The 25,904-nt window shown below is 36.0% G+C and overlaps 2 long non-coding RNA genes across 2 annotated transcripts; one reads left to right on the top strand and one right to left on the bottom strand.

The window, feature by feature from the left end:
• The first annotated feature begins 5,453 nt into the window (after positions 1–5,453).
• Positions 5,454–20,883, top strand: LOC114148860 (uncharacterized). The gene is made up of 3 exons (XR_003596367.1): positions 5,454–5,724; positions 6,282–6,419; positions 20,539–20,883. It is a non-coding gene; the product is annotated as an uncharacterized LOC114148860 (long non-coding RNA).
• LOC114148861 (uncharacterized) lies at positions 11,100–11,556 on the bottom strand. Its single transcript, XR_003596368.1, has 2 exons — positions 11,442–11,556; positions 11,100–11,226 (listed from the first exon to the last, which is right to left on the bottom strand). It is a non-coding gene; the product is annotated as an uncharacterized LOC114148861 (long non-coding RNA).
• Positions 20,884–25,904: the final 5,021 nt, after the last annotated feature.

Raw genomic sequence — 25,904 nt, 5'->3', positions numbered from 1 at the left:
AACTAAGTAGGTTGGTTGTGTGTCTGTATGATAATAAATAATGTTTGAAAGCTGCTTCTGTTGCTTTACAACAGTAACATCCCACTCCAACACTGGGATGGATCGATTAGCAGTTCAGCTTTAGCTCAGACCAACTGCTACCTGTGTGTGTGTGTGTGTGTGTGTGGGCGTGTGTGTGCCGGGGTGGGTGTGTTTGTGTGCAGGGGCGTGTGTGTGTGCGTGTGTGTGTTAACTTCTCTGGGCAGTAAAAGTTAAACAGTCTAGTCATCAACTTTGCAGCTTTTTCACTCCATGATATTCAGCATAACAGCAGTCGGCTTTGAGTTTCTCTGTGAATGTTGGCCAAAAAAGTGGACTGGCAGCAATAAGTAATTATAGAACGTCAGTGTGTTCAAATAATCAATTAAATACAATGTTAATAAATAATTTTCCACTAACTAAAGTGGTGTAGAAAGAGAAAATTAAAAAAACTAAAAAGTAATAATGTCATTAAAAGTCACTAAAATAACAAACTAGCCCAATAAAAGTCCGGCTAAGCTAGCTTAAAGCTGACCAGATTCGGCTCGGTCACCTCTGGTTTCCAATCTGGCTCTAGGAGATTTAAACTGCCAAAAAAAAGACGATTACACACCCAGTGGTAGCTACTTCATTGTAGCAGGAGGCTATCTCCGTTCTGAGGCTAGCTACTGATATGATTAGCTAGCAACACTAACTGAGCGTTAAACATGAAGGAGACTACTTAGTTGTGTTGCTAATGCTAGCGGATCCTTGCTAACAGCCAGCAAAAGAAGAAACAATACATAGAGACCAGCCTAAGTAGGCTAGTTTTATCCAATCCAAAGCTAAAGCTAGCATATCTGTGCTAATGACCAGTAAAGAGAAAAGGCAATCCAGTGGTTCAATAAACTACCATTATAACAAGCTAAATAACCAAATTTATTGCTTTTTATTTTGACTGTGTAACTTTACAAAGGTGAAATAGAAGCAGATCATTTGTGATTATTTACAGTCTAAATAAATGTTCTCACAATAATTCATGATAACTTAAGAAGAAAGTAACATTTTCTTCTAGGCTGATCTCAACCTTAAGCCACAACATCAGTAATGCGCTACACTGCTAAGGCTAACAATAACGCAGACATGTGTTAAATGCTGACTTCACTTCACCTTCATCACTGACACTCATTAATTATCAACTACAAAACAATATTTGATGCCAAATGCTATGCCAATCAACACTTCGAGTGATGCCAGCTGCCTTGACAATCTGCAGCCGTCGGGATTCTTGCCGTTTACTTTTCTTCTTTTATGGTGAAAAACATAAAAGTCAACAGAGAAGTTCTTCTGTTCCTGTGATTTTTAAGATATTTATCTCATCTCCTTTAGATGTGGACAGGATAGCTGAGGGCCAACCTCTATCTACTCTGAAAAATGTGTTTTAGGATTTTTCTCCCCGTTTTTATAAAAGATGTTGTCAAATCCATGGTTAGAGAATAGTGCTGATAGCTTTAATGGGGGAATGCCCAAGTTAGCATGAGGGAAATGTAATCTCTTTTATACAATATTAGAAATGCATTAAAAGATGAAAATAAAAAATAATTAAATTCCTTTTTGGGGGCAGTATTATACAAAAAAAACGTTTTTGCTTTCCATCATGTTATATTGTTTTTTTGTCATCAAAAACAAATCTGGAGTGTTGCTTTGATTCTGTAATCCTCCTCTAATCTCCATGGGAACCATTTAGCTGTAAAACGCCCAGGTGGACCTAGCCCCGCCTTCAAGGTGTTGCTCCTCCCCCACTCAGCTCCTTCAGACTAGCCAGCAGCAATTAGCAAGCACCTGCTGAGCTCATAATAGGAGCTACTTCAATAACGTTAAAAACACTTTAAAGGCTTAACAGAGGAGCCATGTTGGAATGACTTCATGGAGGCGGAGCTTCAGAAAGAGCAGGAACTTCTTAAAGAGACAGAGACCCAATTTCAAGGCGTTGAATCAGTAAATAAGATATGTACTACGTTTTTATAACAACTGAAGGTAACGTAAATACTAGATTATTGAAAATATGCTTGGAAATACATAATATTGGCTCTTTTAAATGCAAAAGTTAACATTTAATTGACTAAAATGCAACAAAGTAGGATTGTTTATTTGACCATTGCAGGGCTGATATGTTGGTTATTATTTTTTATTAACCAGCTAATAACTCGGTAGCAAAAGGTGATTAATCTGAGTTTATCTTTACAAAATGTAAACCAGGTGAAGGTAAATCTGTTACTGGGGGAGAGCATATTTACAGACAAAAATTTTTAATTATCTCAATATTAAACATTTTTAATGGGGTTTTTGTATATTTTTGGCTTAGTTGCAACTTTTTCACCAAATGGCCTTTTTATTGATTACTAAATTGGTAAATTCTGCCTCCTTTGGTCCTTTTCACAGCTGAACTGCAGCATCATGTCGCAGTTCTTTAAATTGAAATGATTTTTCAGTAAGTTGGTGATTATTTTTCCGATTTCTCAATATGAGTTCAATATTCAACATGAGTTGAATATTATGGTTTCTGGAACATATTTGTGTTTATCCGTCTAAGTTGTACAGAATAAAAAGTCGAATGAGCATCCATATTTTATAGCCTGGAGGTACAGAAACAATCAATCCAGAGGGAAGTGATGGATCTAGGAGTTGTTCTTTATGGAAATTGCCTTGAAGCCCCAGACAGAGCAGAAGTCCCAGCGGCCCAGCCCAGGCTCTCTGTGTTAAAGGCCTGCCATTAAAAAAACAACAATGGAAGGCTTCCTCTGCTGCCTCTGGAGAGCTGATTTCACATTCATGTCCATTATGCATGAATGTCAGTGGATGCAGTGAATCAATGCAAAACAGGCTGAAAACTCCTGAATGCCACATCATGCTGCTGCAACAAGTCGGTTTGGAAAAGATGAAGAAAGGTTGATGTTTTCTGACTGCAGAAGAACTTCGTTTATTTCACTGGGTTTTGTTCATGACTCTTAGAGATGCAAACAATTCATCAAACTAAAGTTAATTACCAGTTAATGGTTTGTTAGATTGAAATCAACAGTTGGGTAGCTACTTTTACTTGAGTCACTTTTGGGACAAAATTAACGTTTAGAAATATTTTTACTTTTGCTTGAGTAACATTTCTGTGTCCTCTACCCACTGTGAGTAACTTCAGCGAATGAATAACAAACCTGTTTTAACCAAACATCTACCAGACACAGACACACACCTGCAGTTTTTGTTAAAGTTTTATAAGTTTTACATTGAAAGAAACGGATTTGAAAAAAAAAATGCCTCTAGATTTTGTTATGTTTCACATATTTTATTCTGTTCATTCATTTCATTGATTAATCTTAGAAATTTTCTTGAAAAAACAAGAAAGGTTCTGAGTTTTGAAAATCTAATATTTTCAACTTGGAAAATTTCTTTTTTGTTTCTTTTACAAAAAAAGTTTTAGAAATTGAAAATGTCCAACTTTTGAAACTCAGAAATTTACATGTTTTTTTCTATACAATCAATCAATGAATAGGTTTATTCACTCAACACATTACATCACCAATGTACAAAACGTCATCTGCATGAGTGAAAAGGAGCAGGAAGAAGAAAAGCCTTATAAAAACCTGCCCCTTTCTTCATAATTACAAAATAAATGTTTCTGTTTTCATGGCTTCATATATAAAGTTGAGAATATTGGTTGCAAACAATAAATCATTCTCCTCATTGCTGAAGCTGTTAAAAGTTGCTGTAAGTGTCTTGTCAAAAAGCTAGCTGGAAAAGCAACGGGTGACGTGGGAACGCACCATGCCTCACTGTCTCCAGATCCTCTGTGAATTTTCTTCTGTATCTTCAAAAGTGGCGTTTCTGTTCCAGAGCGAAGAGGAGCGAAGAGGAGAGGAGGATGAGCTGCAGGGCGGAGCAGCAGAGGAGATAGCCGCCAGCGGCCAGCTGCCGGCGCTGGGGGATTTCTCTACAAAGAGCATCGCGGCCCTCCAGCTGCAGCGCATCTGCAGCCATGTTTTCTGCTTCAGATTTCTGCTTCTCCTCCTCTATGTGTGTGTGTGTGTGTGTGTGTGTGTGTGTGTGAATGTGTGAGTTTCAGACCATAAATGAGGCCAGTGACTGACGCCTCGGCTTGTGGCCCACTTTATGTCCTCTCCTCCAAGACTTCAACCTCCGTCTCACTTGGACGATGCTGTCCTACTTCCTCTGGCTGCTGTGCAGTTAAACGTCAGTAACTGCTGCCCACAATCTGATCCAAATACAGGCCATTTATGGTAAACAGAGCAATAAAATCTGATGTTTACTGAACCAGAACCAGCATTCAGCTTCTACGCACCTCAAACAAACCTCCAGAAAACTCCAAAACTGCCGAAACACTGAGTTCCTTTGAATCAAGTCTTGTTTAGAGTTGCTTTGGACCATAATAAATGGAACATTGACCAACAGATCTGATGTGTATTGATGATTTTAATGATGTTGGTTTTACAATCAGTGACTTTTTAATATTTTTATGTTTGTATGACGTAAAGCCTTGTTGCTAAAATATTCTGTACAAATAAATTTGATTGATTGATGTTTGAGAATAATTATGTGGTGCATTGTAGAGAATTGCTCTAGTTGCGACTGACAAACGATCCGATTCTTTTGAACGGTTCTTTATTTTGACTCGAGTCTCAGTGAGAGCCGTTCTGTTTTTCTCATTCTCTGCACACCACAGTAGCTTTTATTACTCTATTTGATTTAAAATTATATTTATTTAATCAGTAAATAAATAAAATACAGGAAAGCTCATGCTAATTGGTTTCTGTTTGTTTTTGTCGCCTGTCATGGCGGCAGACGCAGGTAGCTCTGTGTGCTAGCTAGATGTCAACGTTTCTCGTTTTTGGTTAATGTTCACAGTGTTTACTGTTAATGCTTTGCCATAATTGTTATATTTAATGATGCAAAATACAAATTTTGTTTTTGCCAAAACAATTTTAAGCCTTCCTTTTTTTTTGACTGTTCAATTTTTTTGTTTAGTTTTTTTATTACAACTAGCATTAAAATGTTATCAGTACGCTCACATTTAAAAACACTACATGGGTATTTTACATTTATATTTTTTTATAATATATGCATGTTTTTATGTTCAAGACAATTGTTTTTGTTTATATTAAATACAAATAATTCAAGTTTTTTGTGAATTCCAAACACAAAAGGCGCATTTGGGATAAAATGTCTTGTTTTTAGAAAAAAATATAATTATACTTTAAACAACCTGAACGGCTCTTCAAAGTGAACGGATCTTGAAGATTCAGTTCCCTTCAAGTCCCACCACCAGCTGCAATGTTTATTTATGTTGGCTTCACTTCTCGCGCTCCTCTAGGTGGCGCTACAGTAGTTTATTTATATAGGTTCTAGTAACTTAACGGAAAACCGGAAGTGAGTTAACGGCGGACAGGAAGTAGTTTTTACCGCAGTTAGACGAAGCAAGCAAGCTAAATTAACCATAAAAACAATTATCACTCGCATTTTTAAGCATTGCCCTGCGATGGACCGGTGACCCGTCCAAGCGGATCCCGTCCAGGCGGATCCCGTCCAGTCCAGGCGGATCCCGCCTCTCGCCCGAAACGTTCCCTGGAGAGGAGGCACCCTCACTCCTCCCGACCCCACTAGGGACGAGGGTGTACAGGAAAAGGATGGATGTATTCTTTAACATTTCCCAACATGGTGAGTTAATGTTAAACGCTGTAAGCTATTAAGAAATGTGTTTTTGTTTTTCATGGGTATTTAGGCAGATTAGCTTTAAGCTAACAAAAATGCTAGTGGTTTTCATGGGTTATTTGGTGCAGTAGCAGCTAATTAGCACAAAGCTAGCTCTTATTTATTGCTGTGTATGGTTTAATGCTGATGTTTTTTATACCAATAAGTAAAATATGTGCTGTATTATTTATCTTAGTTAATTCAAGCATAACCTTAGTGATATATGATCATATGGTTTTACTTAAATGTCTAAATCTTTTGTTTTGTGTTTTGTACAATTCTTAACTATTGCAATTTTGTTTTACTTTGTTTACATTTTAATTGACTTGATCATTTAAATTCACCAGACAATTAATAAATAACGAACAGCTAACTTTTATTTCTTGTGTCTGTTTATATTCAGAATGTAAAGTAGTAGCAGTGTATCCTTTAAAGTAGTTTTTCAAAGCTCCATTTTTAAGGATTGTGCGTTTTGCAGTCACATAAAGCTTGACTGGACATAAACGACAGGATTTCATTTTCAGGTCCCATGAATTATGGAAATGGGGAACGGAAACTGAAGGAAGTTGCTGAGCCGAGGTTTTCTGGATGAACTGGATGCACAAAAAATCCAAACAAATCATGCTGGGTTTTGGCTTCGGAGTGGCCTCTTTGCACCGGGGGTATGAAACACACTACATTGCATGATAAATATTATTTCATGCACAAACTGCAAACAGAGACCTTCTTGTCCTCTAAGGGAGACGATGCAGTCAGCTCCTCCATCTCCATTACAGATTATTTATTGTTTTTACCTCTAACCTCTTCACTGTTCGTTCCTCGTTAATTTAGCCAAAGTCACCCATTGCTAAATGCTATAATAGTTGTAAAAGGTTTAACATATAATTGTTAATTGCATCAACTGAACTAATTGCAAACCCATTAGCAATTATTACTAGAAGCCATAGAGGCAGCCATCCAGCTGGAAGAGTGTTTCTCTCCTTTACTCTTCCCTGTGAAACATCTGAAAAAAAAGGAGAAAACACTGTAAGAAATCATCCGTTTTTAGTTGTTTTTTTTCGTCCGTATGCAAACCACATCTGACTTTTTCACAGCAGTCCAAACATACCAATCCCCATTTAAATCAAATGCAGATCCTGCAGAAAACCGGGTGATCAACCCGTCCGTCACATAGACTTAACACATTAAAAGTGACTTGGTTCGTTACATTTTTTGAACAAAGTCATTCTTAAATAATTAGATTTTAGTCTGTTTTAGGGCATCTTGTCATTTTAAATTCAAATAAGCTGCTGGCTACGCCCCCAACTCAACATTTACACTCTCACGTAAAAATAACTTCAAACAGATGCGCAATTGTACAACTGTACATCTTTGAAAAGCAGAAGTGGAGCCTCCTGTACAACCATGGTATGGTTTCTGGATGGTAAACCAACAACAAAAGATTGTACAGCGCATAGAGCGGTAAAACCAGCTGACCAAACATGCTGGAGCTCCGTTCAGGTTGCTAGGTGACAGGTTGAACTCGGCAGGGGTTGCTAGGTAACAACGCAGTGCCTACTGATTTGTAATTTTATATTCCAGAGGTTTTTTTTAACGGCTCATTTTTCAGACTCCTTTTAAGCACTTAACTGTTTTTAGAAGCAGTAGAAACCCAAATCAACGTGAAAAATAATGTGGCAAATGTACATTTTGGATATTAGATCCCTTTTAAAGGTTGGTTCTGCTTTGATATGTGACAGGAAGAGAAAAGTGGATATTTATATGCACATATCTGGGTGCAGCTGAACATTTTTTCCACATTAGTTCAAGTCAAATATCAGTTAGCAAGTTGCTGTGTACACTGAAAAACTCTCCTTGACTTTTCAAAACTTTTTTGCACTAACTTAGCTTTTATTTGGCTGATCATCTAACACCCCAAATAATACTGTAATATTTGAAGCTAATCAATAAGATTGATTTTAAAAAATGGGTATAGTGGTGAAAAATTCTGGTTTTAAATTCAGTGACTGTCTCGAATCAAATCTTTTGCTGATCTGGTTATTTAAATTCACTCATGATGGCAGTAAACTGATATTTAATCCCTTGTAATGTATTTTTTGATGGTGCCCACTTTTTCTTACAGATAATTTTCAGAAATAAATCCCCTCATAGATCAGGCAAAGCTGACATCTGCGTTACCAAGAATCCCTTTGTTTAATAAACATCAGTTATTTTATGCATTTAAATGCAAAATGTTTGTTTTTGGTTTGAAACTCCATCGTCTTGTCTCCACAGCAGCACAATGTGACATCTCCAAGCCACCGTCAGCTCTTAAAAATGAAGCATTTTTAGTTTGTAATGACATAAAAGAGGAGAAAGCTGTAAAAACATAAAAAGAAAACAAAGAAAAGAAGTATTCTTCTGCCATTATTGTCTAAACCGTGTCACTAAACACTCCTTTAAACTCTGATCTCTAAGCTAGAAGCTTCAGTCAGTGCTATTTTCCATTCAGTGATTTGCTTTTAAATTGTCTTTGTCTTGTATTTATTATTACCACGAATCAGAGGGCTTTCTGTATTCATCTGAAAAGCATTTCTTATATATATTCATGTTTTTCTTGAATGAGAAATGTGACTAAAGATGCAAGTTGTGCATTAATCTATAAATGATTTAGTAGATCTACATCTAAAATAACACTTGTATACTAACTAATAGCATGAAACATGTTGAAATTAATGCTAAAATCTTAAAGTGCTTAAAGTTAAGATTAATTACAGTGATGTATAATTTCCCTGTGGAATCAATAAAGTATTTTTCAATTGAATTGAATTACATGCCAGCTGCTAATATACACTTGCTAGCTAGATAGCTAGCTAGCTTGTTTACACTTGTCATGGGAAAGTGTAAATTTATTGCCAGTCGTCTTCGAAACTGACTCGCTTCTGTTACCAACCTGTACGATGTTACAACCATTTTGTGCAAAAAACTCCGACACTACTACAGTATAAAGTATGCGGGTTTTCTTTTGTACATTTCTGACATGAATCAGGTCTTAAATTTCATTCATTGTGGTCTTTAAAAGGTTTTTAAAGGCCTTAAATTTGAGTTGGTGAAACCTGCAGAAACCCTGTGAGTTAATATAACCTTGCTAATTAGCAAGGGTAAAGCTAGCTAGCCCTTCTTAGCCATTTGCTCATTTCTTATGCTAAGCTGTACAATTTATTTATTTGGAATTGTCTGTGGAGATATAGGTCGTACATTTCACTCATAATCATCTTTAAAATTTTTAAATTTGAGTTGGTGAAACCTGCAGAAACCCTAAACTTGCATGGTCCAGTTTTAGCAAAGTTAGGGTTAGCTAGATATGAAAGCAGCAAGTTGCCCAAGCTGCCTTACTACAGAGGAAATGCTAATGCATTCCATGACCCGCCATCTTTACTTGAAGTCTTGTGTTTAGCTGAATGTAACCTTGTAAATCTAAATTGTTTTTTCTGTGTTCTTTTGAAATGTTTTCTTTTCCGCCCAACCTTTTGAAAACTTGTCGATTTTTTAAACAGTAAAGTCTTGTTTTTAACTGCCGACCTTTGGCCTCTGAGGATTAGCAGGAGCTTTTAAATGTTTTTATAAAGCCTCTGTTCTTGTTGGAGGATGGACTCCATGTGGGTTGGAAATGGCTTTTTTAACCTCTCTCAGCTTGATGGACATTCAAAAGCTCTTTCACTGAGACCCTGCCAATGTTTTAAACTTGAATACATTTGAACCGAGGCACCTGGTTGCCGTGGTAATTAACCTTTTTATTCCCGTAGAAACAGCAACGACTGGTCAGTTGTTGTGGGAATAGTTCCTTACTGATATCAGCTTGTTTTTTATGTAAACATGCTTTGTAGTGATACTGCTCACAGTAATTTATTTCCATTATTTCAAAGAGTTTCTTTACCAATTTAGTTTTGTATTATTTAGTCCACTTTGATCCAACTCCAGTCCATTTGTGGAGAAAGTTCTGTTTGTTTGGGGAGCTGTGAATGCAAACTCTGGTCCTCCTACAAACCTCGGTCTCTGTTCGGTTGAAGTGAACTCTGGTTCCGTTTGAATGTATATGTAAACGCTAAGCGGACCAGAGACTACTCCAAAAGCAGGAAGTGGAGTACAGCGCAGGGCATTCTGGGTAACGGTGCGCTCTGTGACCCTTGGCCTGATTTTGTTCGGTAACAAACCGCAGTTAAATATTGATACAAATTTTGCCCTCCAGCACATTTTGTTGATGCAGAAGGAGAATATTTATATTTGTGAAATTGAAACATAAATTTCGTTCAATGAAAAATATTAACAACATTTTTGCTTTTTATAACCAAGGTTTTACAATAAGTAGAAATCCAGAGACTTTTACTGAAAAGCTGACTTTTCTGCGCCCAAATCAGCGTTTTCTTAATTTATTAAACTTGGGTCACTTTCTTTTAAATGTTTGCTACATTTAGCCAAATCTTACTTCTGTGAATAAATTTATTCAATAGAAACTGAAAACTTATATATGTATATATATATATATACATACACACACACACAGGCAAATGTGCAAAATCCCATTTAAGTGTTGGATGTACAATGAATAACATTCAGGTTGTACATAAATCATAAATACTTTAGTAGAACTTTTACTCAACAGTTCTGGCCCAAATTATTTGATCCAAATCATACAGTTTAAAGACACCAAATACTGTTCATCTTTTTGAATTTTTGTCTTATTTAATGTCACTAAAAAGCCTCAAAACATTAAATGCAAATACTTCCACTAAAAATTTGACATAAACTGGTTTGATATAGAATTTTTATTCAGATTGAGGAGTATTTGGTGCAATTTAAGTGTTGAAGTGTTTTGATTTGTGTTGCATAAATGCTTGTTTTTAAGTAGAAAATGATCTCCAGGCAGATTCAGCTGCAGTAACGTGTTAGTATGGAGCAACAGTGAACATTTGGCTGCATCTGCACCTTCAATGAGCCGCAACACATTTTCCACGCTGGGAAAGTGGAGCTGAAAGAGACGGAAATGTCATCCGTTCAGCATCTAATTGAAAAGGAGAATATTGCTGAAGGCTTTTGTAAAGGAAATTCAATATGGGATTCTATGACATTTGGAAGAAAATCTTGTCAGGAATGCAAAGAGAAAGTGGGAAAAAATAAATCTCACTTCCGTCAGATCGGACTCAGACAGGTCCGCACTCGAGAGGGAGTCTCGGATCGATACTAAAACAGTGAGAACAAGTCGGGGCCGACGCATCGGAGAGCAATAACGAGAGACGAGGAAGAAGTGGGGAAGAGAAAGTGTTGTGGAGGCAAAAACAGCAGCAAAAAAAGGACAAAAACCATTTATGTTCCCAGCTTTAACAAGAATACTGTACATTTTATTTGCTCGCATGTCTAAGTAGCCCTTCGATGTTCATCTGAGGTCCAGTAGGTTCACGACAGAAACACTCAGATTGTTAGATATTTACTCTAACAAAAGAGGAAGTCAAGGTAGTGGTTAACGTCAGTCCAGCCGCTTCTGCCCCTGTATGTTCAATAAAATATAACAAAGAAACCCTAAAACTACAGAGCAATGAGCAGTTAACAGTTGTAAAATAAAACAGCTAAATGCAAACATGTACAAAATACAGGAAAACCTTTATATGTGGAAATTTGTCTAAAATATACGTTAAAATATACGCTACCTGTAACGAAAACACAGAGCTGATCCTGATACAAACCGCAGTTTCAAACGCCAACCGAAAATAAAGGGGGCGGAGCTGACCGTTAGTGGTTGCTATGGTAACCACCAACTGTCAAGAGCAGCTAACAGAACTTAATACACCAATAAATGACTGGAGAAGCAACGTTTTGACTAAACAAAATACATTTAAAGAATAAATAAGCACATTTTGAAAAACTTCACATTTATAATATTGTTAATATAAAACCCTGTTACACATGTAGAAACCCTGCAGTGGGAGAAAATTAAAAATGGCAGATGGTCTGTGGAAAACGTTGGCACATCCTCAGAGGAGAGCTTCAGTGCCCTCTTCCCCCCGCTCTCCTGGAAGCATCAGCAGGTTTGGCCTTGAATGGTTATTTGGTCTAATATCTGAGTCCTGTATCTGCTGCTGTGTGCTACTTCTTAGGGTGAACACAGGTTATTAGATTTTGTGGGAGGAGGCACTTTGCTCTCCCAGGAAATTCAGGAGTAAATGGTCAAAACTTTTCCTCCTGTTGTGGTCGCAAAGGTTGGAGTAAAGGGCAAAGCTGGCACAGAGTACAGCAGCTTATTATACTGCAGTGTAGTATAAACTGTTATACAACCAGAGGCGGGTAGAGTACACATAAATTATACTCAAGTAAGAGTAGCTCTACTTCACTATATTTTTACTCAGGTAAAAGCAAAAAGTAGTCATCCAAAGTATTTTGTTAAAAGTTTACTCAAGTACTGAGTAACTGATCAAATTATCAATCATTTAATATTTAAAAATTACACCATCAGATGGACCAAAATATAAAGTTAAGTGGAAATGTTGGTTTTTTACTGACCAAAGTGACCAAAAGTAACAAAATCAGGTAAAAAAAACAAACAAACATTTTTCCAAATCAGTTTTGTTCAATTAAAAATTTATGAAACTTAAACAAAATCTGCAGGTGTGTGTCTGTCTGGTAAATTTTTGGTTAAAACATTTACATTTGGTTTTTCATTTAGTGGGTCCAGAAATTGTACTCAAGTAAGAGTAGCGATACTTCATAATTTATAAATTACTCAAGTAAAGGTAAAAAGTACAACAAACTTAAAATACTCCTAAATCTACATTTCTTCATTTAAGTTACTCTGGTAAATGTAATTGAGTAAATGTAACTAGTTACTACCCAGTCTGACTACAATATAGTAATGACACTTTGCATGTTGTTGTTTACATCCAGAAATGTTGTGCATACGCATATTACTGATGGGCAAACAGGCGATTCTTCAGCTGCCGTAGCAGAACGGTTCCGTTCACTAAATGAATCCTGGAGATGTTGATATTATTAATTCACTGCAGTTCGCCACAGCAAAGGGAAAAATAACGCAGAAAACCTGCTGAAGAACAACTCAAAACCACTCCAGTTCTATGTCGACTACGCAGACTTGTTGCCATAGCAACTGACTGACAACTCCACTGGCATATGAGTATTCAACACCAAAAAACACGCATTTCCCACACAAAGAACAGAACAGAACGTTCAGTCTGTTACAGTTTTATGTTTTCAGACTTGATGTTTATTTTGCGATTATTAAGAAGTGATCGTTGTGGTAGATTAGCTATCACTGCTATTAGCTAAGCTAACTCAGTGGTGGTTGATTAGCTAATTTACACACCTGCTCTAATGATAACTTGTCAGAGATGATGTGTGTGTCGCTTTTTTAAAAAAAACAGATCAGAAAAACACAGAATTCCACAGCACATCTACATGTAAACATTATCAAAGTCAAGCTAGCATGACAAGCTGATGTACTTCCCTCTCCCTCAATTTATTTTAATTAAAACTTTTTTCTGACCTTGTTACCTTGTCATAGTGTTGACAACTATTTGCAAGGCGCTGTGTCCCTTTTTCTTTTATATAGCATGCATAAATTAAAGATTTAGCATGTTATGTTGACAACTTAACAGCTAAAACCAATGCTAGTTATCGTTAGCAAGCAGTTTTTTGCAAGATCTAGTGTGCATGATGTCTGGCTTCGTCAGCTGTGCATACTGTGCATGTCACCTGTAGAAAGAAAGAAATGTATTATTCTAATCATTTAGGCTATTTACTAAAAGTCTCAATGTCAGAGGTTTTATTTAAGGTTTTCGCAATTTCAGTTTTTATTATTTTGTTAGTTTTAATTAACTAAAATAATCTTGGTCCGGACAAGAAGAACAAATTCATCCAACAGTCTAAGTCTTCTTGCAGGAACTTTGAAGCAAAACTGCTTCTCCTCTTACATCCATCTCTGAAATTGAAGTTTGATATCTGTGCAGTTAAATCTGCAGTAAGACGACCGCATGCGGGGTAATCTGCTCATGCATTCAGAGTTGCTTTCAGCTCTTAGTTTCTTCAGAAGACTGGAATAATTCACCAGCATGAATTATGCAGATGACTTAGCAGAGGCAGCAGGTATGCAGGTGTGAAGTTAGCTCCACAGAGCGACTTTAATGTCATTAAAAATGAGAAAATGATTCATGTGAACTCAAGAAACCGTTGGAGGTTAGCAGCATTTTGACAAAAAATCTTAAAACGGAGATTAGAGGAGAATTGCTGAAAACAATCAAAATGTGATCAGTGAGACCGAAACGCATGGAAACCTGTCAAACTTTTATTTATCCACAACCTAACCTCGTTTAGCCTCCTTTACGAGGCGCATGGTTGGACGGCGGTGCCGTTCTCCTGGAGGATTTCTGCCTGAATCCTCCTGGCAACACGTTGAACTGCAGATAAGGAGTTGGCTGCTGCCGTTAGAGCGAACGGTAAACATAAAACCGGGCGAGCAGATTTGGGATTCGGCGTGTAGCATCGTGTTCTGAGAACTCCCCCATCCTCGTGTCTTAGCGCCGTTTCAAAAGGCCTTCCCCTGCAGAATGACTGCATTTGCATGTAGGTGTGCATGCAGAAATCCAAGCCACGCGTTTGTGTGTGTGTTTATTTGTGTGCTAAAATATGCTGGAATATAATCAGAGTGCAGAAATAACCGAACGATCACAAATCCTGAGCGTGAAATACATTTAGAGACAGAAATATCAACTGAAATCCCTCTGCATCTGCTTGCTTATTTAAAATGAAAAATATCCGCCCACAAACTGGGAACTTCCAGGGCCATTCAAAGCTTTTTTTGGGGCACTGGGCAGATTTTAATTTGGGCCCCCCAGATGCTTCATCATTCCAAAGCTCCTCTGTGTGTTTATGTGTAATTTGTAATTAGCTTGTATCATATCAGTGTTAATATGGTGGTTTGTTTTAACCTGATGAGAGCAGAAGTCTAATATAGATATAGATTGTGAGATGTAGAGTGGTATTTAAGAGTTCCATTTTTATTATTATTTGAAAGTAACATCAGTTGATGTACATTGAATTTAACAAGTTTGATATTTTATATTTACCCACTGTAGCAGAGAGAAGGACACTGACAAAAGACAATGTAGCTCCAACTTAATTTGTTAGATGTAATTGAATTAACGTTGGTTTAACATGACAATAATCTGGTAGCACTTTGCAATAAAGCTCCCCTCATAGAGGCATAATAAAATGTTTATCATTAATCACTAATAATCAAGTATTTTGAATTGAACTGAATTATATTAAACTATGATTATGGAAGCAGAATATTCTATTTGTGTTTTGCAGAACGATGAACTTATTTGATAAATTAACAAAAACTCAAAGTAAATGCTGCATGTTGAGGTCAGCAGAACTGCATGGATTCAAACTCCTGAAGCTGAACAGCAAAAGACGGCAGAGGTTTAGTTTTTATCCTGAGCGATGTCGGCGGCCGTCGCCCTGCGACACGCAGCCTCTCGGTTTTAGTGACACTTCGGTCCTGAAAGACCCTCAGGCTGAAAATGGATCCGCCTGAATCCAACCTGCATCTCGTTTCTGTCTGCAGGCACTTAGAGGGCAGAGAGGAGAATATCTTCTGGCTTTTCTCTCTTCAGTTACTTTCATTTTCTCTTTTTTTCCTCCCCCACTTTGACTCTAATTGACCTTTGAAGAAATAGGATGTCGAGATTTCAGGGTAAATTTGTGTCTCAGGATTGGAGCTTTCAGGAGGCAGTGACGGCTGCTTCCTGTTCTGCTGCTGTTGCTCTGGGTTCAGTGAGCTGAGCGACAGACACGGGTCAACGATTCGGTACGCGCCGCGGTCACCGGGGACGATCACGTAAACACTCAGGCTGCCCGTGACCTTGCAGTTATACTCCACTCCAACAGGGGGCGACAGAAAAACCCAATTCAATGCAGTAACGGAGGAGTAGAGATTTAAACATCAGTATTTTAATCTCTGACAGCCAAAATTAAAAGATTAAAGTGATTGTGCTGTTACCAGTTATTTGTTTAATTAATTTAATCAAATTAATGAAAATTAATTAGGCTAATTTAATTAGGAATTAATTTAAGTAAATAAAAATGTACTAGCTTAGTATTAAAATGATAAAAAAATATTTTTAATTGCATAAAAAAGTTGATCGATTTTAGTAACAATTTGTTTTATTTAATTACATTTGTAAAAATTTAATGTTTGAAATAATTGATTTTTAAAATGTACTGGCTTATTTAGTTTAATTGCAGTTTTAGTTGCATTAATTTGCTGTGTATCTGTGTTGCTGCATTTAATGAATTAAATTAGTAAAAAAAAACATTAATACATTAAATTGATAAATTTCTCTCATTCAAATAAATGAATTTAAAATATATTTTTTAAATCTGTTAAGTAGACCAATCAAAGATTAATTTCTCTAAATTTAATCAAATTAATTAAAAGTAATTTAACAAGTAATAAAAATATCTGCAAAATTTTATTTTTACAACCTTTTACAACCTGGGTTTATTTCTGAAAAATTTCCGAGATTTTTATAAAAAATTCTGATTGTTTTCAACCAAATTTTTGACCTTTTAAAGTGAGAAATTAAAACGTTTTTTTCTTTTTCTACCTGCAGTCGCCGTAACACAGATACGTTGTTGCACCTTCACTTTGTTCTGCTCTTTTCTTCAGACGATTCTGTAACTTTTCCTATTCGAAGTGGATAACTGCTCCTTGTTTTCCGTCCACTTACCTTACCCGACTGCGAACTGCTTTACGACACAATGACCTTAATTATCCCGACTACTGAAGTCTTGTTGGGTGTTTTTTTTTGTGCTGCGACTCGGCTGGAATATGTGGCAGCTAATTGAGCCCAGGGGAAGTTTGTGTTTGATTGTTTTCAGCTTTCTCTCTTTCCTTTCACTGCGTTTGCTTTTATCAACACCACATAGATTTGTCTGTAACTCTAGAAACAGCTTTAGTGCTTATTTTGCAGTTGCCTGTAGTTATTGATCTCTAAAATGATGGTACATTTGAAATGAGAATACTTTTCATCTTCAGGAAATGTGGATTTCTTTAAAATCAGCAACAAGCTGCAGTGCAGAACGACAGCAGAGCCCGTCCACTATCATGTATAATTAGTGACATGACTTGTTAGCTGAAGTTTAATTACACACCACAGATCATGCGGTTGTGAGAGCCAAGTTAACACAGACATCAATTTCATGGATCGCTCTGCTGTTTCTGCCTGGAAAGTGCTTTCTATTTCACGCATGGCTTGTTCTAAAACCGAGGCAGAACTTACATTTCCTCTTACTCTGACTGCATCGTGTCGGCGATCTACACCAAACCACAACACTCTTTAAGATGAATTAGCAAGATGCTGGAACGTAAATATTTAAAGTGTAACTTTTATGAAATTTGTTAAAATTGTTGCCATGTTGTAACAGTTTCATTTGAAACAGATAATCTGTGAAAAGATTGATCTTCCTTGAGCTATTATAGAAAAACAACCAATCAGAGCCAGGAGGTGGGTCTTAGGGCAGTCAATCAACCTCATGTACTCACTGCTAAATGTGCTAATGGTGGAGAATCAACTTTCCATTATAGGAAAACCATCATAGGTGGCTATGCTAACTAGTCATAGCATCCACAACAAGCTATGGTAGCTGCAGCGAGCATGAGATGCTGATTGAGAGCGCTAAGACCCGCCTCCTCGCTTTGATTGGTTGTTTCTAGTTAGTATGTTTCCATTGAACAAGAAATGAGAATGTTTGTTCATGCGGCAAGCTGTTAAAATTTTTTCCAGACCATCATCCTCTGCTACTTCCTGTCTTCTTCTTCTTCATGGTTTCTGCCAGTAGTAACATCTGGTTGTTGATCATATGATTCGTGTTGCAAAAAGTGTTTCTATTTCAGTTTTCGCAAAATAAACTACCTCATCCTAGCACCAAAACGTTTTTAAATATACATATACATATATATATATATACATAGACATTTTTCCATTAAGTTAAATTATTTTCCAATGGAAACACAACCAATGTGAGAGAGAGTTTGTTTTCCAGTGAAACTCTGAATCATCACAAGAACACTAGCAGTAGTCAAAGGAATCATCATCATTTTGTCTGATAATTATCAATATTCAGTGGTGACTGACAGGTAACAGCTCACAGGAAATGGTGAAACAGGCTGCAAACACATTAATGATGCAAACTACAGATTCAACAGGAAAATGCTGCAACCACCTTGTCTGGTTGATGAAGTCTATACTCAATAATATTATAAGTAATAACGTCATTCTGCGGTATTTCCATTATCTGGAGGGGAATATTGAGTTCTTCCACTGTTATTTAACTGATGTGTGCTTCAAACAAGCAACAGAAGCAATTAAATCAGCAGCAGACATTTAGAAATGAATCTGATTGTTATCTCACTCAGATGAGAGAACAGATAATTTAATCAATACTAGACACTTTGCCGAAAAGAAAAGCTGCATTTATGACCCTTTTTTCCAGAGATTTCTCTTACTATCAACCTTTGCTGCATTTTCTTGTATTTACATTACATTAAGGTGGAGTTGGATGTACTTATGGTTTGAAGAGTTTGGTCATAAATAAACATTTCATGATGAATGTTAATTAATTTCATCCTAGCAATTTTAATAAAAGACATGAATGTCATTATGTTTACCATCATCACAATTTAGGCATTAAATATAGTATTTATATTTTAAAACGATGCGTTCTCCTTGTTTGGGAGATGTAACGCATAAAATTGACTCTGTATTTGGAGTAAAGCTGTAACATAAACAGAGTATCTGCATCCTTGTTGTGTCAAAACTATTTAATCTTATATATTCTATGTAGCTTACTTTGTTCTTGTGAGACTTTTATTATCCAAAACATTGAGTCTGCCTCCACTGCTTTTTGTAACTTAAGGCAGTTGTTTCTACCAGTAACTAGCTGTTAATATGCTAAAGCTAGCTAGCTTATATATATCCATTATGGGTAAGAGCAGATTTATTGCCAGTAGGCTGGACATTTCTGTCATGATGCAGGTATTAAAAAGTCTTAAATTTGAGTCTGTGTTCATTGAGTGCTGCGACGCAAGGCAGTTGCTGGTATCGGTAACTAGCTGCCAATATGGCCAGCTAGCTTTTATCGACATTTGGGTGGATAATGTTTGACTTCTTTTGCCAAACCATATGATTTATTTAATTGTGATTTCCCAATAAAGAGATACATTGATTTCTGAATAAGTAACGTACCACACCCTGACACAGTGTAACTTTGTAAGTTTCACATTTCTGTTGTGATACTGGTCTTAAATTTTATTTGTAATGGTCTTAAAAATACTCTTGAATTGGAGGTGGTGTAATCTTCAGAATCCCTGAAATGCTAACCTATACAATCCGTAGTTTGTACATTTCTATCGTGAAGCAGGTCTTAAATTTAATTTGCAATAGTCGTAAAAGTTTTAAATTTAAGTTTGTGAAAACTTGATCATCGCTGAAACACTATTGTGATTCTACGCAATTCCACTCAGTCGTCTATTTGTAGTTTGTACATTTTTATTGTGACGCAGGTCTTAAATTTATTTTGTAATGGTCTTAAAATGGTCTTTAAAATTTGAGTTGTTGAAACATTCAGAATCCCTGAAACACTAACCTGGTTATTACCATCCGACACAATTGCTTTCAATCATCTGTTGTTTGTACATTTCTGTTGTGATACAGGTCTAAAATTTCAACCATACTGGTCTTAAAAAGTCTTAAATTTGAGTTGGTGTAACCTTCAGAATCCCCAAAACACTAACCTACACATTTCATCTTTGTCTGTCTGTAGTTTTTACTCTTTTATCATGATGCAAGTCTTAAAATTAATTTGTAATGGGCTTTAAAAAGGGCTTTAAAAGTCTTAAATTTGAGTTGGTGAAACCTGCAGGTAAGAAAATGTGTAAAAACTGAAGTGTTGCGAATACTTTCTGGGTCCACTGTAAGCTAGTTATCCTCCAGAAGTGCTGAGCAGTAGTTTAAAAAAAGACTTGAGAGGTCATGTGGACAATAAATAGGTAAAAAGTCTCAAAGCACCTCTAGCTTGGTGAGCCCTGGAGATTTCACTGGACGATTTATATTAAAGAAAGCATCACCCTCTGTTCATACCGGAGTGGAAGCAATATAACACATCACCTTAGTGTATTTAGAATTAGAAGTGGAATTAAGCATTTAAGAGGGACAACTCTCTTTGGAGCCATTCATACCCATCCATCAGCTGCAGAGGGAGTCGAGTGGAACAAAGGTCTGATTCTAAGCGCAAACTCAGCAAAACGTTTTCCAGCGACTCTACAAAGCAAAGTAGTTTTCTCTGGTAGCTTTAAACTCTCCACAAATCATTTAGTGTAACTTTATGGATGCATTGTTTCAGCCTTATTAAGACTAATTTGAATGTGACAGATTAACTCTAGCAGAACCTTCAGACTGATTCAGATTCTAACCTGGATCTGGTCTCTTTATTCTCACATTTGCTGGTTCACGGGGTGCAGACGCCATCGCCATACTGGGTGAAGCAGAAGAGAAGGTTTTATGTTAAAAGGGAACGATTGATATTCATCTCACACTTGTGCACTTAGTCCTCCACTCCCACTTGATTTGCATTAACATCATTTAAAATAGAGGCAGAAAGAACTCTCAGAGGAGCGAGTTGCACTCCACTACATGATCGCTGTGACTTAACATGTGCTTTTTCTCTTCTCAGGCGTGAAGGGCGCGAGGATCTGACAGCGGCAACGCAGACAAAGGCTGGAACGAAGGCAAACCGCACAAACACAGGGAGGTTAGATGAGCTTTGACATGTGACCTTTTCTGGAATCATGTGATCATGCATATTTATGTTTAATGAAAACATTACATGACTCAAAATGTGGAGACTTTTTTATTTAAAGTTTAATCTGAACACAATTACGAAGAACAGCAGAGGTTAAATGTGATGTAAGGTGTTTTTTTTGTCTCTTTTATAGCTCAGTTTGAAGACTTTTCTTCTAAGTTGTTTATTTTTTGGTAACCAATGTCACTCTGTTGGCTTTTTAACAAAATAGTTACAGACTGCTCACATCTGAGAACTTTTTCAAGGTCTCTGTGCATCCTTAAAAAGTCTTAAATTACTGTTGCTAAAATAAGACCTTAAAAAGTCTTGAATGAACTTAAGATTGTTTCATGTTGTTAAATTCATGTTTCTAAAATGTCTTACATTCATGCTTCTGAAATAAGGTCTTAAAGTCTAAATTATGGCCTTAAAATGTCTTAAATTCATTTTTAAAAAAGTAGGTCAGTCTTTGATACGTGAATCCCAGGTCTTAAATCTTGGCATCTAATCTATTTATTTCCTTGTCTTGCCAAATTGTACGCAGTCATCTTCATTGCATTCTGTGACTCGAGGCAGTTGAGGCTACCGCTAACTAGGTGCTAACATGCAGCTAGTTAACTTTTACTACCCGTCATCTCTAAAGCGATCAAAAAACAAAGAAACATTTTTGCAATGAGGTTTTGTTTTGCCATTTCAGAGCTGATTACAGCTAAACTTTATAATTTTCCATAATTATCCAGCCTACAGCTGAACAATAAAAGATTTGCTGCATTTAATCCGTTATGATTTAAAGTGTTTGGAGAGTTCTCATGTCTGAATAACTGGTAACACCTGCAGAAAGGTATTTCAATGAAATACACAGAAATGTTTTATCTATTCTATAAACTCATTCATCAGGTTTTCCCTCATTTCAGGCAAACATATGTCCAGATTCATAAAACTCAATATCAGATTGACATTTTAGGGGTTAAAAGTAAATTATGCCTTGCAGCAGCAGCGATGTTATGAGGGAAGGCCTGAAAAATGAGTGTGTGGATAGAAAATGCAGTAATATTTTAATTTTCATACAAAATATAGAAAAAAAGTTTCATTGTTTCAGGGCTGAGCAGTGGAGGAGTTGGTAGCAGAAAGACAGTTTACCAACAAAAATACCAAAAGACTTGAAATAATAATTTCATTTCTTCTTCATCATCTTCTTTTTATGGCATACATATATATGCTATAAAAATATATATGAAACTTTATTAGAAATTACTTTGTGCATATTTCAAAATAAGGAGAAAAGAAAGGGAGAAAGTTGGTAAAAAGTTTCATACGTCTGCTTCTACACCCGCAGAAAGAGAACAGAAAACCTCAGAAACCATAGCAACACACAACATGGGAATAAATAATAAACTGTCAGAAAATCCCTGAAAAGTACACAAGTTAATACAAGCTGAATTTGGAAACAACCTTGCGCCAATATAGAGTTTAACAAAATTACTATTGACTTTGCATTATTATTGTTAAAGAGTTAGGAAACGGCTAGAAACACACACATAAATGGATCTGCTGTGAAATAAAGCATGAATATGTGGAAAAGATCCTTATTTTTATAAAGTACAGTGGAGAGTGTATGGTTCTGTGGGTCTTTATCAATAAATGCCAGGATTTTTAAAATAAAAAACATAATAAACCTTGTTAAAAAAATAAGACAGTGATTCAGAACCAGAGGACAAATCATTTCTTCCTTCATTACAGTTTTATTCAAATTACTTGAATAATCATTTCTGAAGCTAAATGTGTCAAATCCTGCTGTATATGAGAAAAATGAACCTACTGTTCATAAAACCAATAAGTTGAAGATGTGTCTAATTACATATTCATATGCTCTTTTAATTTTGAAAACGTGTTCGGCGCCATAACTGGTGGAAACGAAGCTCCTGGTGACACGTTTGTAAGGGTTGATTGACAGCGACAGCTTGCCGTACGAGCTTTACAATGATGAGCTACTTTACAGTTTTACACACAATAAACTGATTTATTCTGATTTATTCTGATGCACTGCGCTGACATTCATACTGTTATCCTGACTGTAATGCTGCCTCTGCTTTTATGCTAATTGGACTGGATGCTCATATTGATGATGTTTCTGTTTGACTGCATTGAAACAGACTCTGAAATCTTTACTTTCTGCATCGATTTGAGGCTTTAGGCGCTTTACAGCTCAGTGTTTTTGTCAAGTCAAGGTTGTTTTTCTGCAGCGACGACAAAAAGAATCAAAAGAAAAACAGTCAAAACAGTCAAATCCAGCTGTTGAATATGCTTTGCTAAAGACGAGCAATCGGAATGAGAAAATAGTTTTATTTACGACTGACATCAACATCTGTTTGCATATTTAATGCAAAAAAATAAATATTCTCTTTTGGGTTTTTCACATTCAAAACAATTTGACTTTCAAAGAAACAGTGTGTGTAATCTGAATTTTAAAAACAAGGTTTTGGAAGCTGCATAAACATGTTCACTCCATGTTTCCCTGAAATCATCCGGCTATGAATGGAAATGAAGCTACAGCAGAAGCGGCATCTCGCCTGCTGCTTTGCTATTTTTGCTCACACTCACAGTAGATTCATTTTTATCCAGGACAGCAAAGTTTTCCTCTGTGGAAGAAGCTCTACAGCCCATGTTTACGCCGCGCTCAGCATGAGAGCAGCCACTATGAAGAGTCCTTCACATGTAATGGAGCATGTAGCCACTAAATGCTGGTTCTGGTTCGCAAACATGAAATACTCTGCAAAAACACACAGTTCTTTTTGGTTCAGTTTAGTGAAAAATATCATAGTACCCTTGAAATATGACAAAACTAACTTGCAAGGAAGTTTTCAGCTAGAAAAATGAGTTTGTTTTAAGTAAATAATTCTCTAATATTGATGAAAATATTTTTCTAGTTCCACTGGCAGATTATTTAATTTAAAACAAGAAAATTTCCCATGTTATAAGTTAATTTATCTCCCAATAAAACAATTAGTTTTTCATGAATATTAAAGAATTATCAGCTCCTAAATATTGTGGAAAAGTTACCAAAATTATTTGGTAAGATTTTCTGTTTTTGCAGTGCAGAATGAGTCAGTAACGACAAGCAGAAAAGATGAAACCAATCAATCAATCAATCAATCAAGGAAGCAACCAGGTTTATTTGTGTGACACATTTCAGACTTAAAGCAGTTCAAAGTTCTTTTCATCATAAAAACATATTAAAACAAACTTAATATTTTAATGAGCGCCATCACCAAAATCATCAATACTCACCAAATATGTGGATCAATATCTATAGTATATATATGCACCTGTTGGTGTTTCATTTTCTACGCTAAATTGATAACCTTTAGGTAACTTTAGGTAATTTATTTATAAATCAGCAATTGACCAGATAAAGTTTAGATTTATAACCTGAACCAGAAATTTGGGTCGGATCGGACCAAAACTATTTACTTTATGGTCATTTCAGGGTTTGGACTCTTAATAAAACAATATATGTATCAAAGAGACATCCGGACAGGACTGCATCATGTAACGTTTAGTTCATTTACATTTTAGAGTCCAAACAGTTGGGTGTTTAAAAGCAGCCGAAATTCTTAGAGTTTCATTTATTTAGGTTTAAAAATGATACAATCATTTCATACTGAGTGTAATGACAGTTGTTTTCATTAATTTTTTTAGGGCTAGAAGTTTGCAATGACCTGGAGCACGCTCCCTGTACTATTTTATGTATGATAAAAATAAACCCTGGGTGTTTAGTCAAACAGATTCAGTAATCAGGACATTTTTACACTTTCCTGGAAATACTTGAGCTCACAGCAGGACGTTCAGAGCTGCACTGCAGACATCCAGCATTTAACGGGAAATAATAAAATATGCTTTCTTCTGAGGAAATGGTTTTATTGTTTAATGCTAATAACGAAGACTTGATGCTACAGTTTCCCTCTCTTATAAGTTATTAAAACAGATACTTGGCTAAGAGACTAACTGCTGCAAAAGTATTCATATTAATTAAACTTTTACACATTTTTTTACATTTCAACCATAAACTTCAAAATATTTTAGTGGAATTTTACAGTATACCAATTCAAAGTAGTACATGATTTAAATTGGAGGAAATGTAGGCATGGGTTTAATCATAATTTTATGCTAATTAATAAAATAATAAATAGAAGTTTGGTGTGGACCTTCTGTCTTAAATCTACACATTTCTACTGTGATACTTCTGTTTTTAAAATGAAGAAAAGTAAAACATTTGCAAAAATAAAGTGTAAAAAATTTTACGACGGGATTTTAGGGCCATTATAGATGGAATTTTTTTAAAAGGAGGAGCTAATTCCCACCAAAAATCTCAGAAAGTTTCTGGAAAAAACTTTTAAGTTTCTGAGTTTCAGAAGTCCAAAGTTTTCTCATTTTAAAACTGAAAATTTTCAAAAGTAGAAAATTAGAATTAATTAGCAAATTAGAAATTACCAAAGATTTTTCTGGAAAACTTGAGGTTAGTCTCAAAATTTTTGACTTTTCAAACTCAAATGTAATTTTTCTCTAGAAAATTTCTGAGATTAATTTCTGAAATTTTTGAGTTTTTTCTTGCAAACTTTTCAAAATAAAGTAAAATTTCTGAGATGAAAATTTTCTGATTATTTCTTGCAAATTTCAATGTTTAAAGTCAAAATTTGAGCTTTCACAAACAAACTTTTCAAATTTAGAAATAAAATTTTTTCAGGGAAATTTGATATTGATCTCCAAATTAGATTTTTTTTCTAGCAAATTTTCGCCTATTTGAATTCAGAAATTTCAGTTTTTTTCTAGAATATTTCTAAGTTCCTACGTGTTTGTTACTCCCTGCACTCACTCTGCCAGTCACCAGAACCTCGTTGTTCATTCAGAGTTCGTACGTCCTTTACAAAACTGTTTAAATATCGTTGCATTGTGAAGCTCCTCCATGTTGTATGAACTCTTCATGTTGGCAGTATGAGATTAGAGGCGGCTTGTACACATCCTCTGATATGTTTTCCTTCTCCATCTGACACGGGTTCATCCCGACAGCAGCCATTTTCTCGTACATTGGTCGAGAGTGTTGACATATTTTCGTTTCGTTGGTCTGGAAGCCGTGGGTCCGCTAAACTTTGTGCTGTTCTTGCCTACCAAGGTTGCGCGGCTCACTTCCGGTTCAGACTTTTGGGGACTTTGTGTTACCAACCCTGATTGAGACTGAAGTATTTTCCTGAGCAGAATGT

This window comes from Xiphophorus couchianus, chromosome 7 (genome assembly GCF_001444195.1).
Source record: "Xiphophorus couchianus chromosome 7, X_couchianus-1.0, whole genome shotgun sequence".
Classification (NCBI taxonomy): domain Eukaryota; kingdom Metazoa; phylum Chordata; class Actinopteri; order Cyprinodontiformes; family Poeciliidae; genus Xiphophorus; species Xiphophorus couchianus.
The sequence above is the reverse complement of the archived record's forward strand: the minus strand, read 5'-3'. Positions and strand labels throughout refer to the sequence as shown.